The sequence below is a fragment of the Anolis sagrei genome, chromosome 11, assembly GCF_037176765.1.
Source record: "Anolis sagrei isolate rAnoSag1 chromosome 11, rAnoSag1.mat, whole genome shotgun sequence".
Classification (NCBI taxonomy): domain Eukaryota; kingdom Metazoa; phylum Chordata; class Lepidosauria; order Squamata; family Dactyloidae; genus Anolis; species Anolis sagrei.
This window is the reverse complement of record NC_090031.1, coordinates 31,222,157-31,240,237: the sequence shown is the minus strand read 5'-3', so window position 1 is coordinate 31,240,237 and position 18,081 is coordinate 31,222,157. Positions and strand designations below refer to the sequence as shown.

Sequence of the window (18,081 nt, the reverse complement as noted above, 5' to 3'; positions counted from 1 at the left end):
ATCTTTATCTCTAAGCCAAAGAGCCAGTGTTGTCCATGGACACCTCCAAGGTCATGTGGCCAGCATGACTGCACAGAGCGCAGTTACCTTCCCACCAGAGCGGTACCTATTGATCTACTCACATTTGCATGTTTTTGAACTGCTAGGTTGGCAGAAGCTGGGGCTAATAGCAGTAGCTCACTCTACTCCCTGGGTTTGAACTGCTGACCTTTCGATCAGCAAGTTCAGCAGCTCAGCGGTTTAACCTGCTGCACCACTTGATTAACATATCACAAATCACAGAGTACCACTGCATATAAGAAATCTGTATTTTTTGTTTTTGTTTTTCTTTCCCAAAGATTTATTGTTGAAAAAATTCTTTAATAGAAATCTATATTTAAAAAAACCTATATAAAGAAAAAACTATAGAGCTCTTTACGGGTTTGAGAAACAAAATGTTGAGTTGGCCTGGGAACGAATTGAGAGCCCAGAACATTCAGAAATCACCAGAGTATAGTTATTTATTTCGTATCAAATAGTATAGAACTGATAAAAGTAGAAGGAGCGCAGGCGGCTAAATATCCTTTGGCCAAAAACGGGCAACAGCAACGGCATTTATTGTGCTACGGTGTATTGTTTTTACTGTTTACTGTTATTGCTTAATATTTTGATTTGCTTTATGGTTTATGTGTATTGTTGTATTGTTGTTTTATTGAGGCCTTGGCCTTTGTAAGCTGCATCGAGTCTTTCGGGAGATGCTAGCGGGGTACAAATAAAGATAATAATAATAATCATAATAATAATAATTATTATTATTATTATTATTATTGTCTGTAGCCTCCAACAATTCTTCCTCTGTACATGAGGCAGGGCATAGTAGACAAGCATACAGATGCAGAGTTGTCTGTTCTGTTCCACAGTCACCGGAGTATAGTAATAGATTATTTTTTCAAAATTTCAAAATATGGGGTTGGCACCTAGCTTTTACCTCTTTGACACACAAGAGAAGCCATCTTGGTTTGGCCTTCGTTGCTGGACATACCAAACACAGCTTGTCAGGAAATTCTCCCGCAATTGAGAATGTCTTGCTCACGCTTGAGGATATTTAAAGATCTAGGTGCTATGTGTAGCGATGGTGCTCTGAAAGTGATGACTATAACTCTTGCTTAAAATCTGTTTGGCGTCAGACCAGCTTTGTTAGTCATGGGCTTTTCCTTTACTCTCATGGAAGATTATAATCCCTCAGATTTCTTCTTTTGCCATGATCTCGTGTGGTTCTTGCTTGTGTCAAGAGATGGTCAGCTCTTTATCCTTCTTGCGTCCTAGCACGAAAAATAAAGGAGGCCTTGTAGTTACTGAGAATGACCATTAGGTGACCACCTTGGACTGTAGAATTAAAAAACAGCTAGCAGAAGAAGGGACCTGCTGCATACACAGCAAGTCTCCACAGAACTTGGATATTTATTGGATACTTGGAATTTGGGCCTGGGATTTCCCCCAAGTGTTTTTTTCACATGCAAAGGAATCCCATAACACTTTTGAGACACAGAGAGAAAAGTTGGAAGTATATATATTTTATAAACTCAGATGTTTGTTGTCAAAGGCTTTCATGGCCAGGATCACCGTGGTGCTGTGAGTCTTCTGGGCTGTCTGGCCATGCTCCAGAAGCATTCTCTCCTGACGTTTAACGCACATCTATAGCAGGCATCCTCAGAGGTTGTGAAGTCTGTTGGAAACTAGGCAAGAGGGGTTTATATATCTGTGGAATAATGTCCAAGATGGGAGAAAGAACTCTTGTCTGTTGGAGGCAAATGTGAATTTTGCAATTGGCCACCTTGATTAACATTGAATAGCTTTGCAGCTTATTTGTTTAATTTATTTTATGCATTTTTACCTCGCCCTTCTCCCCCCCGAAGGGGGACTCAGGGCAGCCTCACACAAGCACCATATGATGCTATCAACACGTCAAACAGTCCAAAATATATTAAAAACATTAAAAATCATAAAATACACATTATATAATTCATTAAACAGTAAATTAAACAAGCCAGTTAACACCAAATCCAAGTTTGGGCAGATTCAGTGTCACAGATATCACTGGAATTCCTTCTTTTCTGAGTGTTGCTCTTTATTTACTTCAAAGCCAGGCTGCTTCCTGCCTGGGGGAATCCTTTGTTGGGAGGTGTTAGTTGGCGCTGATTGTTTCCTGTCTGGAATTCCTTCTTTTCTGAGTCTTGCTTTTTATTTACTTCAAAGCCTGGCTTATTCCTGCCTGGGGGAATCCTTTGTTGGGAGATATTAGTTGGCGCTGATTGTTTCCTGTCTAGAATTCCTTCTTTTCTGAGTGTTGCTCTTTATTTACTTCAGAGTCTGGCTGCTTCCTGCCTGGGAGAATCCTTTGTTGGGAGGTGTTAGTTGACACTGATTGTTTCCTGTCTGGAATTCCTTCTTTTCTGAGTGTTGCTTTTTATTTACTTCAAAGCCTGGCTGCTTTCTGCCTGGGGGAATCCTTTGTTGGGAGGTGTTAGTTGGCGCTGATTGTTTCCTGTCTGGAATTCTTCTTTTCTGAGTGTTGCTCTTTATTTATTGTCCTGATTCTAGAGTTTTTTTAAATACTGGAAGCCAGATATTGTTCTTTTTCATGGTTTCCTCCTTTTTGTTGAAATTGTCCACATGCTTATGGATTTCAATGCTTTCTCTGCGAAGTCCGACATAGTGGTTGTGAGAGTGGTCCAGCATTTCTGTGTTTTCCAATAATAATATGCTGTGTTCAAGTTGATTCATCAGGTGCTCTGCTATGGCTGACTTCTCTGGTTGGATTGGTCATAGTATCATAGAATCCAATCCAAGACCTCATGGACCATCCAATCCAAGAAGCAGAAAAATTGCATTCAAAGCACCCCCAACAGATGGCCTTCCAGCCTCTGTTTAAAAGCTTCCAAAGAAGGAGCCTCCACTACACTCCCGGACAGAGAGTTCCAGTGCTGAACGGCTCTCACAGTCAGGAAGTTTATAGTCTGCATTGCCTTTCATGTTCCTTGATTCGTGTCTGGGCAATGCTGCAGTTGGTGGTCCCTATGGAGACTTGTCCACAGTTGCATGGTATAGGGTATATTTTGCAATATACAGTAGACTCCAACACATGCTCCATTCAGCAAAAGACAAGAGGGATCTTCTCACCTCTGCAGGAGTCTACCGCATACCATGCAGCTGTGGAAAAGTCTACAGAGGGACCACCAAATTTATTTATTTTTATTTATTTACTGCATTTCTCAACCAGAGGTGACTCAAATGCAGCAGCATTGCCCAGTCACGAATGAACAAACAGATAAATGGACATTGTAAGTTGTAATGTACATTTTAGTGATGCCTAGAAACAATCCAAAAGCAGTTGCATTAAGAAAGCATGTAGACTGTTCTGTGCTTAAAAGAAATAAGGCAATGTCCAAATGCAGCGCCTCTGTATTCTTCCAGGTCGTATTAGGTTACAGCTAGTTCCCCCTCCCCTGAATTACTGTATTTTTCTTTCCTTGCTCCTCTTTTAGTGGACTTTTCATTTTGTGTCTTTGTTCTTCTCCAAAGTTGTTTGTTCCCTCCCAGAACTGCTTTGGAGAAGAAGCTCTAAGAGCGAATGGGAGAGCAGAGAGAAATGGGCCTTCCATCCACTGGGGAGACTCTCTCTGGGCCAGTCTTGAGGAATTGCCTGGCACCTCCCCCTGAGAGCAGAAACGTGGCAGGGAGCCACTCAAGTGCCCCCCTCCGGACGGCTCCTTGGAGGCCCTGAGTGTGCATCAGGAACTCCTCCAGAGTGGTGGCATCGAAAGCTGTTGAGAGGCTTAAAGCGATGCACCTGGCCCCTTGGGACTGGCATCTCAAACTAGACAATAATTGTGCCACGCTCTCTCTCTCTCTCTCTGGCTCAAAGCTCATCCTGCTCTTTGCAGACAAATTCATTGCGGCGGGTTAGAAAGATCAGAGTTAGAAAGATGGATCTGTTAAATATCCAAGAACTCGTTGCAATTTCAACTCAGAACCTCAGAGCAAGGATCTGGAGAAGACCCTAAACAAGTAACGATTAATTACTGTGTTTAGGAAAGAAAGGGATTCAAATCATTACAGTCGGCCACCCTTATTCATAGATTTTGTATCCACAGATTCAAGCAAATGTGGCTAGAAATTAGGTAAAGGTTTTTGTTTTGTTTTTGCCATGTCAGGAGCGACTTGAGAAACTGCAAATCATTTCTGGTGTGAGAGAATTGGCTGTCTGCAAGGACGTTGCCCAGGGGACGCCCGGATGATTTGATGTTTTTATCATCCGTGTGGGAAGCTTCTCTCATGTCCCCGTATGAGGAGCTGGAGCTGATAGAGGGAGCGCATCCGCCTCTCCCTGAATTCGAACCTGCGACCTGTCGGTCTTCAGTCCTGCTGGCACAGGGGTTTAACCCACCTCGCCACTGGGGGCTCCTAGGTAAAGGTATTCCCCTGACTTTAAGTCAGTTGTGTCCGACTCTGGGAGTTGGTGCTCATCTCTGTTTCTAAGCCAAAGAGCCAGCATTGTCTGTAGACACCTCCAAAGTCATGTGGCTGGCAAAAATATATATAATAATATTGTAACATAGTAATAAGATAAAGGTTTCCCCTTGACATTAAGTCCAGTCGTGTCCGACTCTGGGAGTTGGTGCTCATCTGTTTCTAAGCCAAAAAGCCGGCGTTCTTTGTAGACACCTCCAAGGTCATGTGGCCAGCATAATAATATATAATAATATTGTAATGTAGTAATAAGATAAAGGTTTCTCCTTGACATTAAGACCAGTTGTGTCCGACTCTGTGGGTTAGTGCTCATCTCCATTTCTAAGCCGAATAGCCAGCATTGTCTGGAGACACCTCCAAGGTCATGTGGCCAACATGACTACGTGGAGTGCTGTTACCTTCCCGCCAGAGCAGTACCTATTGATCTTCTCAAATTTGCATGTTTTCAGCTGCTAGGTTAGCAGAAGCTGGGGCTAACAGCAGGAGCTCATTGTGTTGCCCAGATTCGAACCAGCAACCTTTTGGTCAGCAAGTTCAGCAGCTCAGCGGTTTAACCCACTGCGCCACCGGGGTCCCTGCTTAGAATTTACCCCTGTCCAAAGCAAATCTTGACTTGGCCTTTTTGTATAAGGGACAATTTTACTACACCGTTGTCTATAATGGAACTGGATTCTGATATCCACAAAGGTTCCTGAAACCAAACCCCAGCAGATACCAAGGGGTCACAGTAGTTTTTCTCAAACAGGGCTCTAAAAAATCCCATAACTATCAGGTTGTTGCTCTTTTCACCAACTCAATGCTCTCGTTTCCCCTTTCTATTCCTAGCTACTGTCATTACTGCATTAACTCATATCTAGAATTTGGCTGCAGTCCCCATCTCGTCCTAAGCACAAGGAAATCCCATTTCTGGTGGCAATGGCAATAAATAATACTTTATTTATTTATTTTTAAAATGTATGTATTTTATTTTTTTCTCATAAAGGGTGATCAGAAATAATGGTGCTGCTCTTATAAATGACACTGCTGCCACATAGCAGGTTTTTAAATAACACTTCGTATCGAAACCTGTGACATTTCAAAGCAGCCTTTCCTGCCTTCGGTCTAGAGATGAACTTTAATTTCTCCTGTTTAAGAATGTGCGGCGAGACACAGATCCTAAAGGTTGAACGCATTACACCACAAACCAGAGGGAGCGGGACTCCAGCGTTGGCAATAAAAGCGCTCCTAGTAAAATCGGTAGCTGCCCCGGCAAGCGCACCCAATAAAGGGGAATCTCAGAAAGTGAAAAGATTACTCAGGAGTCTAAGGTGCTTTTAAACAAGATTAAGATAAGGGTCATTAGGATGCTTGTCGCCAACCTGTCTGCTTTTAAATGCATTCTGCCTGGTGCCTGTATCTTGGAATGATTCATTCAATATGCGTCGTATCAAAGTCAAAGCAACCAACGAGGGTTTTCGTTTTGAGAAAAATGCAAATACGTATAAATTGCAAGGATGATCCATCATACTCGATATCTGAACTTACCGCAGTGGCTGGAGCAAGGCAGGCATAACCTTTTGATACTCTTTTGTCTCTCTCTCTCTCTCCACTCCCTTGATTTGGATCTTGATTAATATCATCCCTTGACCTGAGCCAAATCCAAAACAGCCCATGCACAAGCACAAAGGCATTTCCTCATGTACATTGGTGCGTGTGAAAGAGAGCACCGACTTCTGGGTTTTTTTTTTACACTTTGGATGCTGCAAATGATTGTCACCAAGATGTTTGAGAAGCACCAGGAAGGTGGTTGTGCTGGTGGCTGCTGGCATTTCAGAAAATCCCAGGATGCGTCTGCAATGGGAACATTTCTTCACAATGGATTTGACAATTTACATTAGAAGTCATTGTGTGGTGGAGATCATATGTGAGAGGAAGCCACAGGGAGGAGGGAGCAAGCTTGTTTTCTGCTTCCCTGGAGACACGAAACAGTGGCTTCAAACTACAAGAAAGGAGATTCCATCTGAACATGAGGAAGAACTTCCTGACTGTGAGAGCCGTTCAGCAGTGGAACTCTCTACCCCGGAGTGTGGTGGAGGCTCCTTCTTTGGAAGCTTTGAAACAGAGGCTGGATGGCCATCTGTTGGGGGTGCTTTGAATGCAATATTCCTGCTTCTTGGCAGGGGGTTGGACTGGATGGCCCATGAGGTCTCTTCCAACTCTTTGATTCTATAAAATCCTAGGATTGGAAGAGATCACAGAGACCATTTAATCCAACCCTCTGCTATGAAGGAATACACAACAGAAGCCCTCCCAACAGATGGTCATCCAGCCTCTGTTTAAAAACTTCCAAAATAGACACTACTGACTCCAAGCCAGCATATCCCACTCCTGAATAATAATAACACTGTGAGATAGTTCAAATAATAATAATAATAATAATAATAATAATCAGCTGTTATGAGCATCTCAAAATCGAACTGCAAAGGCCTTGGCGTAAACCAGTACAGGTGGTCCCAGTGGTCATCAGCACACTGGGTGCCATGCCAGAAGATCTCAGCCGGCATTTGGAAACAATACACATTGACAAAATCATGATTTGTCAACTGCAGTTCTAGACGCTTGGGAAGTGTTCGACTTGTGATTTTGTGATACAAAATCCAGCATATAGATCTCGTTTGCTGTGACATACTATGTTTTGTGTCAGTAAAATAATAATAATAATAATAATAATAATAATAATAATAATAATATCCTTTATTTATATTCCACTGTATCTCCCCGATGGGACTCAGAGCAGATTACAACGTACACAGATAGGCAAACATTCAATGTCTTTTAATACAGTGAAATAATAAAGGCACACAAATACACAGAACAAAGGTAAAGGCTTCCCCTTTCATCTCTGGCTTATGGAGGCAGTGTTCAACTTTGGCCATGTGGAAGTGTTCTTGTTCCATTTCCAAGCCAAGGAGCCTGCATTGTCTGTATGCACCTCCTGGTTGTGGTTTGCCGACATGGCTGCATGGGCGCCCTTTACTATGTTCCCGCCCGAGTGGTACCTATTGATCTACTCATATTTGCGTGCTTTCAAATTGCTAGGTTGGCAGGAGCTAGAGCCAACAGCAGGAGCTCACTCCATCCCGCAGATTCGCACTGCCTACCTTCAGGTCAGCAGATTCAGCAGCACAAGAGTTTAACCCATTGCCAACCACGGCCCTTGAATAGCTCTTCCAACCAGGAAGTTCTTTCTCATGCTTTGGTGGAATATCTTGTCCCGCAATTTGAATCTACTCCTCTGTGTCCTTGTCTGTAGAACAGCAGGAAACAAGTTCAAGGTGACGTCCTTTCAAGTACTTAAACACGACTATCTTGTCCTCTTTCGGCCTTATTTTCTCCAAGCCAAACATACCCAACTCTCTAAGGTGCATCTCAGCTTGGTTTCCAGAGCTTTCATCACATTGGTCGCACTGGACACAGCCTTACCATGCATTCTCTTCAGTTTTTTTGTCTTCAGGACATCATCTGAGCTTGGACAGTTTTTTCCCATTACTAGTTATGTGGAGTGCGTGAGAATTAATTTGTTGCTGTTACTTATTAGCAGAGTTAGTTGACTTTGGTCATTGCTTTTCATTACTTAAACATCCTTTGAATTGGTAAACTTGGAAAGAAAGTAGCATTTAACTTGGAAAAAAAAGTAGCATTTAATTTGGAAAGAAATCCTTCAAACTATATCTAAAATAACTAGAAAATTTATTACACAATGAAGGTTGCTCCTCAGCTGTTACATTCCTTTGACCTGTTAGTTTGTTACACTACGAAAAACTAATAATAATAGTAATAATAATAATCTTAAATAATAATAAAAAACAAAGTATGGATCTTAAAAAAAGTATGGATTGTCGATGTCGCAATCCCAGGTGACAGCAGGATTGCAGAGAAACAACTGGAAAAGCTGACACAATATGAGGATTTAAAAATTGAACTGCAAAGACTCTGGCACAAGCCAGTAAAGGTGGTCCCAGTGGTGATTGGCACACTGGTTGCAGTGCCTCAAGACCTTGGCCTGCACTTAAACACAATCGGCGCTGACAAAATTACCATCTGCCAGCTGCAGAAGGCCACCTTACTGGGATCTACACGCATTATTCACCGATACATCACACAGTCCAACGTGTGATCCAATTCAACAGCCAGCAGAGTGTCTGCTGTGGACTCAGCTTGTTGTGTTTCAAATAATAATAATCTTTATTTATACCCCACCACCATCTCCCCAGAGGGGACTCAGGGCGGCTTACATGAGGCCAAGCCTGGTAATACAATTACAGCATAATAAGTACAGAACGGCAAAAATAACATCCCAATAAAAATACAATAAACAGTGCAAAATACAAAATTTACACACCTGTACTGTAAATCCCATGACTTTTAAATCCTGGAGGATGCTGGGCCACATTTCTGACTATGCATGGAAAGGAGTGTAAGCAAATTTGAGATTGCTTTTGTCCTATGAGATAGGTCTTTTTCCTTACCTCTAGAGATGGGGATTTAGGCTAGGCAGGCATTTGAACCCTGGTCTCTGAGGTGTTCTAGTCCAGTTTTGAAATAATGACACCATGCTGGTTCTCTTAAACCAGTTGCCCATATATATAACCCTGAGATGAAGAGTCGTATGCTTTGCCAACTTTGCTTGCTGGGATTGTGGGGTAACAGTGTATAATAGTTCCCCTGCCTTTTCACTTCATGTCTTGGGCCAGTTCAGATGGCTTATGTCTCTGCAGAGAAAGACAATTTCAAGGTGGAGGCCCATCTGTTGCACTTTGGAGCATCCATTTGTCACGTGAGAGCATTCCTGGTTGAAAGAGATCCAGGTGAAACATGGAGGCCTCTGACATATTGCTAGGCCCAAACATCTGGCACAGCTGTGGACGTTGGGGCGCCGCACTTTTCTTGCACCACGGTTTCCTGCAAAACCTTAATTAGGAAAAAGAATGGCTCCAAAGCGGCCTTCTTGGGCCAGTAGTGGATTTTCCATGAGGAGGAAAAGGAAGATTTCGGTAGGATGCCAAAGTTAACGTTCTTACCGTTTGGTTTCTGCAGAAACATTTCCTGCGTGTGTGTGTGTGTATGCACGTGTGTGTGTGTGTGTTTATATATATATACACACACACATACACACATCCGTATGTGTGTGCATGTATGTGTGTATATATACATATAAATACACACACATACATGAGTCAAAAAGTAATGCCTCCATCGCTCTAACTTTTATTTCTTTCACATCTTACTGGATTATGTATACATGATAGGATAGAGGTAATCTTACTCTACTGATATAGTGTTTTCTTTTTCGGATTGACTGATTAGAACCATGAATCTGAAGCTAAAAGAAAGAGTCATTTTTGGGTTTCTGGCCAGAGAAGGTTGTGCACCTCAAGAAATGTATCACTTGAGGAATGTTTCTGATTTGGCCCCTTCTGACTTTGACCTTTTTGGACCTCTGAAAGACAACCTACGTGGTTTCATATTCTCATGAAGCAAAACCCTAATTTTTTCCCAAATTGTTTGGATGCCTGGGTGAAACAATGGCACAAATGTGTCCAAATGGATGGTGGCAATGTTGAATGGTAGTTTTGTGTAGAGGAAAGTTCAGGCTAGGATGTGTAGAAACTTCTGTAGGATCTGTAGAAACTTCTGCTGTTATGTGTTCATTCATAACATTTTTATAATATAGGAGGTAAAACTTTTTGACCCACCTGTGTGTGTATGTGTATGTATGTATATGTATCTATCTATATATCTAGGCCTCTTGGCTGTGCAGTGGGTTAAACCGCTGAGCTGCTGAACTTGCTGACTGAAACATTGGCGGTTGGAATCCAGGGAGTGGGGTGAGCTCCCGCTGTTAGCCCCAGCTTTTGCCAACCTAGCAGTTCGAAAACATGCAAGTGTGAGTAGATCAATAGGTACCACTTCTATTGGAAGGTAATGGCACTCCATGCAGTCATGTCGGCCACATGACCTTGGAGGTGTCTATAGACAATGCCGGCTCTTTGGCTTAGAAATGGAGATGAGCACCACCCCACAGAGTCGGACATTGACTAGACTTAATGTCAAGGGAAACCTTTACCCTTTACCTTTATATCTGTATCTATAGATAAATAAATATAGATATATACATCTGCGGTTAAGTACATGAGCAAATACAGCCTAGTCAGTCACCTCTTTCACGCTGCCCCTTCCTCCTCACATTCCCTTTAATTCACTGTCATTTATGGTTTCTTTAAAAGACCACAGGAACTTTAATTTCAGAACTGAGTCTGCCAGGTTGCTCACATAACAGATACTTTAAGTTGTATGTGTATGCCTTCAAGTTGCTGGTCAACTTATGGCTGACTCGTGAATTTCATGGGTTTTTCTGAGGTTGGCCATTGCCTTCCTCTGAAAAATAGCCGACAGCGACAGGTTTCCCCATCCAAGTGCTGACATGGCCTTACCTACTTAGCTTCAAAGGTCACACTGGTACCTTCAAGTTATTTGCATTACAAAAAAATTGAGAATTTTTCCACATCAGCTTAGTGGTTTGCTTTGTGTTTTTGTATGGCTTTTCATAGTAACCACAAATCAGCGTGGCATTCCAGTTTGAACATTTTACAATGTCTTTCACAACCAGTGTTCACATCTGGAACCCACTGGGTGACTTTGGGCAAGTCACACACTCTCAGCTTCAGGAGAAGGCCATGGTAAACCTCATTTCATAGAATCATAGAATCAAAGAGTTGGAAGAGACCTCATGGGCCTTCATCCAGTCCAACCCCCTGCCAAGAAGCAGGAATATTGCATTCAAATCACCCCTGACAGATGGCCATCCAGCCTCTATTTAAAAGCTTCCAAAGAAGAAGCCTCCACCACACTCCGGGGCAGAGAGTTCCACTGCTGAACGGCTCTCATAGTCAGGAAGTTCTTCCTCATGTTCAGATGGAATCTCCTCTCTTGTAGTTTGAAGCCATTGTTCCGCGTCCTAGTCTCCAAGGAAGCAGAAAACAAGCTAGCTCCCTCCTCCCTGTGGCTTCCTCTCACATATTTATACATGGCTATCATATCTCCTCTCAGTCTTCTCTTCTTCAGGCTAAACATGCCCAGCTCCTTAAGCCGCTCCTCATAGGGCTTGTTCTCCAGACCCTTGATCATTTTAGTCGCTCGCCTCTGGACACATTCCAGCTTGTCAATATCTCTCTTCAATTGTGGTGCCCAGAATTGGACACAATATTCCAGGTGTGGTCTAACCAAAGCGGAATAAAGAGGTAGCATTACTTTCCTAGATCTAGACACTATGCTCCTATTGATGCAGGTCAAAATCCCATAGGGTTTTTTTGCTGCCACATCACATTGTTGGCTCATGTTTAACTTGTTGTCCACGAGGACTCCAAGATCATTTTCACACGTACTGCTCTCGAGCCAGGCATACCCCATTCTGTATCTTTGCATTTCGTTTTTCCTGCCAAAGTGGAGTATCTTGCATTTGTCACTGTTGAACTTCATTTTGTTAGTTTTGGCCCATCTCTCTAATCTGTCAAGATCGTTTTGAATTCTGCTCCTGTCCTCTGGAGTATTGGCTCTCCCTCCCAATTTGGTGTCGTCTGCAAACTTGATGATCATGCCTTCTAGCCCTTCGTCTAAGTCATTAATAAAGATGTTGAAAAGGACAAGGCCCAGGACGAAATCTTGCGGCACTCCACTCGTCACTTCTTTCCAGGATGAAGAGGAAGCATTAGTGAGCACCCTCTGGGTTCGTCCATTTAACCAATTACAGATCCACCACACCGTAGTTTTGCCTAGCCCACATTGGACTAGTTTCCTTGCCAGAAGGTCATGGGGGACCTTGTTGAAGGCCTAACTGAAATCCAGGTACGCTACATCCACGGCATTCCCCGCATCTATCCAGCTTGTAACTCTATCGAAAAAAAGAGATCAGATTAGTCTGATCTCTGAACCAACCTTGCCAAGAAAACCCACCTTAAATGTCCTCCTAAGTTGGAAATTACTTAAATAACATTTTCCTCCATCTACCATTCTATCTGCTTGTTTGTTTGTCTGCTGTATTTATTTATCAGCTGCCAAGGGAACTATAATAGCAGTAATAAATAAATCAATTTGCATAGAAAAATCAGATCTAGTTGGGCCATCTTGGCTAAGTGGAATATAGGGTAAGGTTGCAGCCTCCTGACTATCTGGATCTTGTCAAATTAACTCAATATCTTTTATTAGCTTATCTCCATATGGCAGAAATGCACTGAGTAATTGAGGCTTCAGGTGCAGGAGGGTGAATTGTTGGGCACAATCGGTTTTTGAAGTTGCTTTATACATCCACAGATCGCTTCTGAAATTCCCTTTGGGACCAAATGGGTTCAGAAGTTTACATCAGAAAGCCGCCCCCCTCAGAAGCTAAATACCTGAGTAAACAACCAAGTATTTTGTATTTTATTTTAATGTCATGGTCAGGAAAGTGGCAGCAAGTGGAGGGAGCATCTCTCTGTGTGTATGTAGGGGGGAGTTTTATGAATTGACTTCCATAAATTTTCAAAAAGAGGGCTGTCTGCTTAGCCAGGCTGGTTTAAATGCACTGGCTGTTAAAAATGAGTCAACGGCAACATTGCAAACTTTAAACAAAGGCCAAAAAAACATTTTCCAGAGGGCCGGGATTGTAACAATACCATTAATGAGGGCAAAGAGGTTTTAATGCAATTTGCACGTTCTAAAGTTTCAAAAAGAGGGTTTGAGTTAGTGCATTATTAATGCGTGGAACATCTGGAACTGTGTAAAAGTCACAGACATTGAGCAAGTGCAGTTTTCCCCACTAGGCCTGATGCTGACTGATTTCCTCCTGAGCAGGATGGCTGGTTTTTTAAGAAGTTGGAGACAGTAATATGATAATATCCAGATAGGAGAGAGAGAGAGAGAGAGAGAGAGAGAGAGAGATTCCATGGAGCAAGGGAGGAGAGAGATGAAAACTGTTTGTGTGTGATAAGTTTGAAATTAAATTCAACATTTCAATTCCAAACTCTGGTTGCACACCCAGACTGAGTCATGCTTACAGTAAACAGGTTCAAACTCATGAATGAAAGGTTGTGATTACTAACTCCATTTTGGTGGGAACCTTTGTCTCTTTCAAGGAGCACAGAGCTCTGTGGATAGTTTCCCATCACAGACAGACATACTTTTGACATTGGTAGATGTCAAGCTTGTTTTCTGCCACCCTGGAGACTAGGATGCGGAAAAATGGCTTCAAACTACAAGAAAGGAGATTCCATCTGAACATGAGGAAGAACTTCCTGACTGTGAGAGCGGTTCAGCAGTGGAACTCTCTGCCCCGGAGTGTGGTGGAGGCTCCTTCTTTGGAAGCTTTTAAACAGAGGCTGGATGGTCATCTGTTGGGAGTACTTTGAATGCAATTTTCCTGCTTCTTGGCAGGGGGTTGGACTGGATGGCCCATGAGGTCTCTTCCAACTCTATGATTCTATGATATAATAATAATAATAATAATAATAATAATAATAATAATAATACACTTTATATTCTGCTTTATCTCCCTGGAGGGACTCAGAGCAGATTACAGTATACAGATAAAAGGCAAACATTCAGTGCCTTTTATACAGTGAAGAACAAGGACATACAATACGTAGACAAAAGTAAAGGTCTTCCCCTTTCCATCTCTGATGTCTGGAGGCGATGCTCAACTCTGACCATGGGGAGGTGCTCTTGTTCAATTTTTCCATATTGAGGAGCCTGTTGTCCGTTGACATCTCCGATTGTGTTTTTGCCAGCATGTCTGCTTGGGGCACCCTTTTACCTTCTAGTCAAGGAAATACTTATTGATCTACTCACATTGCATGTTTTTGAACTGTCAGGTTGGCAGAAGTTCCAACTAACAGTCAAGAGTTCACCCCTACTCGCGGCTTTGAACTGCTAGTCCTCCGGTCAGCAGATTGCCTTCAGCCAGCGGTTTAACTTGCTGCGCTACTGTGGCCCCTAGATCGATAGATAGATAAATAGATTGATGGATAAAATTTCCAGATTAGTTGACTGTTCTCCAACAATAAGCTGATCCAACAACAACATCTAGGTTCTAAGGCAGTGGTTCCCAACCTATGGTCCGTGGATCACTAGTAGTCTGCAAGAACGAAAATATGGTTCACCATTACTAAACAGTTGCCTCAAAACCACATGGCAACAAGAGCAACTGGTCTCGAGAAACCCTTTTATAGGTCAAAGACAACGGGAATATCAGGAGGGGAGAGACACACAAAAGATTACTACTACCACATCAGCTCTAGATTATTAAATATGGTTTTCTGTGGACGAGGAAATGGCGACTATGGGGTGGCATATATTCTGTACCGGAAACTAAGCTGATGTGGTCTATCCAATGCAATTTTCTGAATCGACACCCCAAATAACCAAACCGGATCTAACGTTGAGAAAAACTGATTTGTAACCCTTTTGGTACTAATGTTGGAGAGTGGTCCCTGGTCAAAAAAAGGTTGGGAACGACTGATTTAAGGGGGGGGGGATTGAGTGATGTTGGAGAAACAACTGACATGATAGGGAATGTCACTTCACCATAAAGGTGAGAGAAGGAACTGTTGCAGGTATAGTACTTACATATTAGATTATTTTACTTCCTCGGTGGAGTAATGGCTTTTTTTCAACATCTGGCATCAACCAGGCAGCAACGAAGTGCCGGCTTCAGTGCTTCTGGGGTCACTGAAACGGACTTTTCTGAGCCTTGGTTTCAGGGAGACGTGGAAAGTTTCCACTCTCTGGAAGATCAATTTCTGTCCCACCGAGAATGACTTTTATCAGCATCATCTCCTACCATCAGGCCGATGGTAGGAGATGAGAGGCGGAATGGATGGCTGAAATGCTATTAAGTATGAAGCCCAGAGAAATAATAGCTCTTACATTTTTAAAGTTGATCCTTCATTGTGCAAAGTGGACTTGGGTATTTATTCACTTACTTTGCATCCATTTTTGAATCTGTCGGTTTCAGTTTCTTTGCTTGGTTGGCCACTGCTAATGGTTGGTATGGACCATCTAGACTCCAGGCTTTCCAAAACATTTCAGAAGGGTGACTGTGAACCTTGACTGGATTATATTCAGAGTTGGTCCTTTTGCCGTCACTTTTCCTTTTTGGAAATAACAACACTAAACAGACCTGCCACAAAATATGGAGCAGGCTTGCATTTGGGGTTCCACCCAACCAAACAAATTCTGCAAGGAGACAATGTTTAATAAGGGATGGGCAAGGTTTTCATGTTTGAAAGTTGAATTTCAGGTGCTTGTTTATCTGAGGATCATGAGCACGGGAAGAGTATATACATAAAAGTAGGTAACAAAAACAACAGTGTACGCATATGTGTAGTCTGGAAGACAATACATAAACAGATACACATATAGATGTACAAATATATACATATTTGATGTTTTCAGATTGTTTTTTCTTCCGAGGTATTCCCTACATGGTATTCCCAGAGGGGCCTCCGGGCAGCTTAGAGCCATGTTTCAGAAAGTAAATCAATATGAAACACTCAATATGTATCTCAGGCTTGTAATCAACCACTCAACCAGTTACCAAATGGTGAATCAAAATTTCCTCTGGGTGACTGTAAAAGGGACACTTCTGTCTTTCTCTTGACTAACGTTTGTGAGCACTCTGAGACAGAGTTTGTGCTAACTTTCCGTTTTATTGGTGCTTGTGTTAGGTCTTAAGTTTTGTGTTAGATGGTGGAAAGCAACTTGAAGCGATCTGAAGTGTTGGGGAATCTGAGCTGTTAGGTTCAAAATAATCCTCAATTGGAGTGATTCCACCATAAATATAGTAGAGTTCTAGAAGTAAACTTCATAACCAGCAGAAACTTACGTGTGATGAGCTGGGATAAGCTTTTCTTCCTTAGGATGGAAGGATTGCAGAGTCAGACCTTTAGGTTCAAAAGTATTTATTGAAGTAAAATACTTTTGCTGTGGCCCAGTCTGTGTATATGTTTTGTGTGTGTATGTATGTATATATATGTGGTTTTGTCTATGTGTTGAAATGTATTTATTTATTTATTTTGATTTTTAAGTCTCTTCCACTATGTTTTTCAGTGTTTTTATGAGGGATGATCACTCGCTGGCCTGATGGGTGTATTGTGAACAAATTTGGTGTCAATTCATCCAGTGGTTTTTGAGTTATGTCAATCCCACAAACAAACATTACATTTTTATTTATATAGATTACTAGCAGTCCCCTGCCATGCGTTGCTGTGGCCCAGTGTATATAAGTTTTGTGTGTGTATATATGCATACATGTGTGTGTGTATATTGGTGTATATATGTGTGGTTTGTATATATGTGGTTTTGTGCATGCATTTTAATTTATTTTTTGTTGGGTTTTTTTTTTTGCTTTTTAAGTCCCTTCCACTGTGTTTTTCAGTGTTTTATGGGTGATCAGGTCACTAATTGGCCTGATAGGTGACTTGTGTCCAATTTTGGTGTCAATTTGTCCAGTGGTTTTGAGTTATGTTAATCCCACAAACGAACATTACATTTTTATTTATATATTGTATTTACTCGAGTATAAGCCTAGTTTTTCAGTCCTTTTTTTTAGGCTGAAAAAGTCTCCCCCAGCTTATACTCGAGTCAAGGTTATTTATTATTTTACTTAGTTGTTTTTGTTATCATTATGATTGTTGTTGTTATTTTACTTTATTATTGTTGTTATTACATTTATAATTTTGCTCTATTTATTATTGTTACCTTTATTATTTTACTCTATTATTGTTATTATTACATTTATTATTTTACTCTATTATTATCATTACTATTATTATTATTATTTTACTCTATTATTATTGGAAGGATACATAAGCATATTTACATTGAAGAAGGTTAGAATAATGGTTGAATCAGAATTGGACAGTCTTATGTTGAATTACAGTTTTGTGTAAATATTCAAAAACATTTAACCAACAGATGCCCCAATTAATGTAATTTTATTGGTATCTATTTTTATTTTGAAATTGGCCCATAAATGTTGCATTTGATGAGTGAGGCTTTTGATGAGTGAGACAACACCCTAAGACATGGATGGAAGACGATGTATAATTGTTTTTTAGTATGACAACTGACCACTGTAGTTTTGGATATATTTGTTGTTTTAATGTGTTATTGTAATATGAACTATGATGTTTTTACCTATTGTATGTGTTTTTATAGTTGGAAACCGGTCTGAGTCCCTCAAAAGAGGTGAGAAGGTCGGTATATAAAACTCTGAAATAAATAAATAAATAAATAAATTCTCACCCTCGGCTTATATTCGGGTCAGCTTATACTCGAGTATATACGGTAGACTGAAAAGGTCTTGGAGCTCACTAGCTTACTAAGTCTCATCTTCTAAAGAGGTAAAAGGGTAAAAATCCATGCAGCTACATTTTGCCTAGAGGCAAAAAGGTGCATTCTCATAGGTAGAAGTTTTCGAACTGCTTAGGTAAACAGTGAGCAGGGTTGATAGTTGGCCACCCACTCCGACCCGGGGCTTTGAACTTGCAACCTTTTGGT

General features: G+C 41.4%; 1 protein-coding gene across 1 annotated transcript in view; it reads left to right on the top strand.

Annotated features, from left to right (window-relative positions):
* The window catches only part of BRIP1 (BRCA1 interacting helicase 1), a 137,844-nt gene that overhangs the window by 51,217 nt on the left and 68,546 nt on the right, over positions 1-18,081 (top strand). The gene's annotated exons all lie outside the window — the stretch shown is intronic.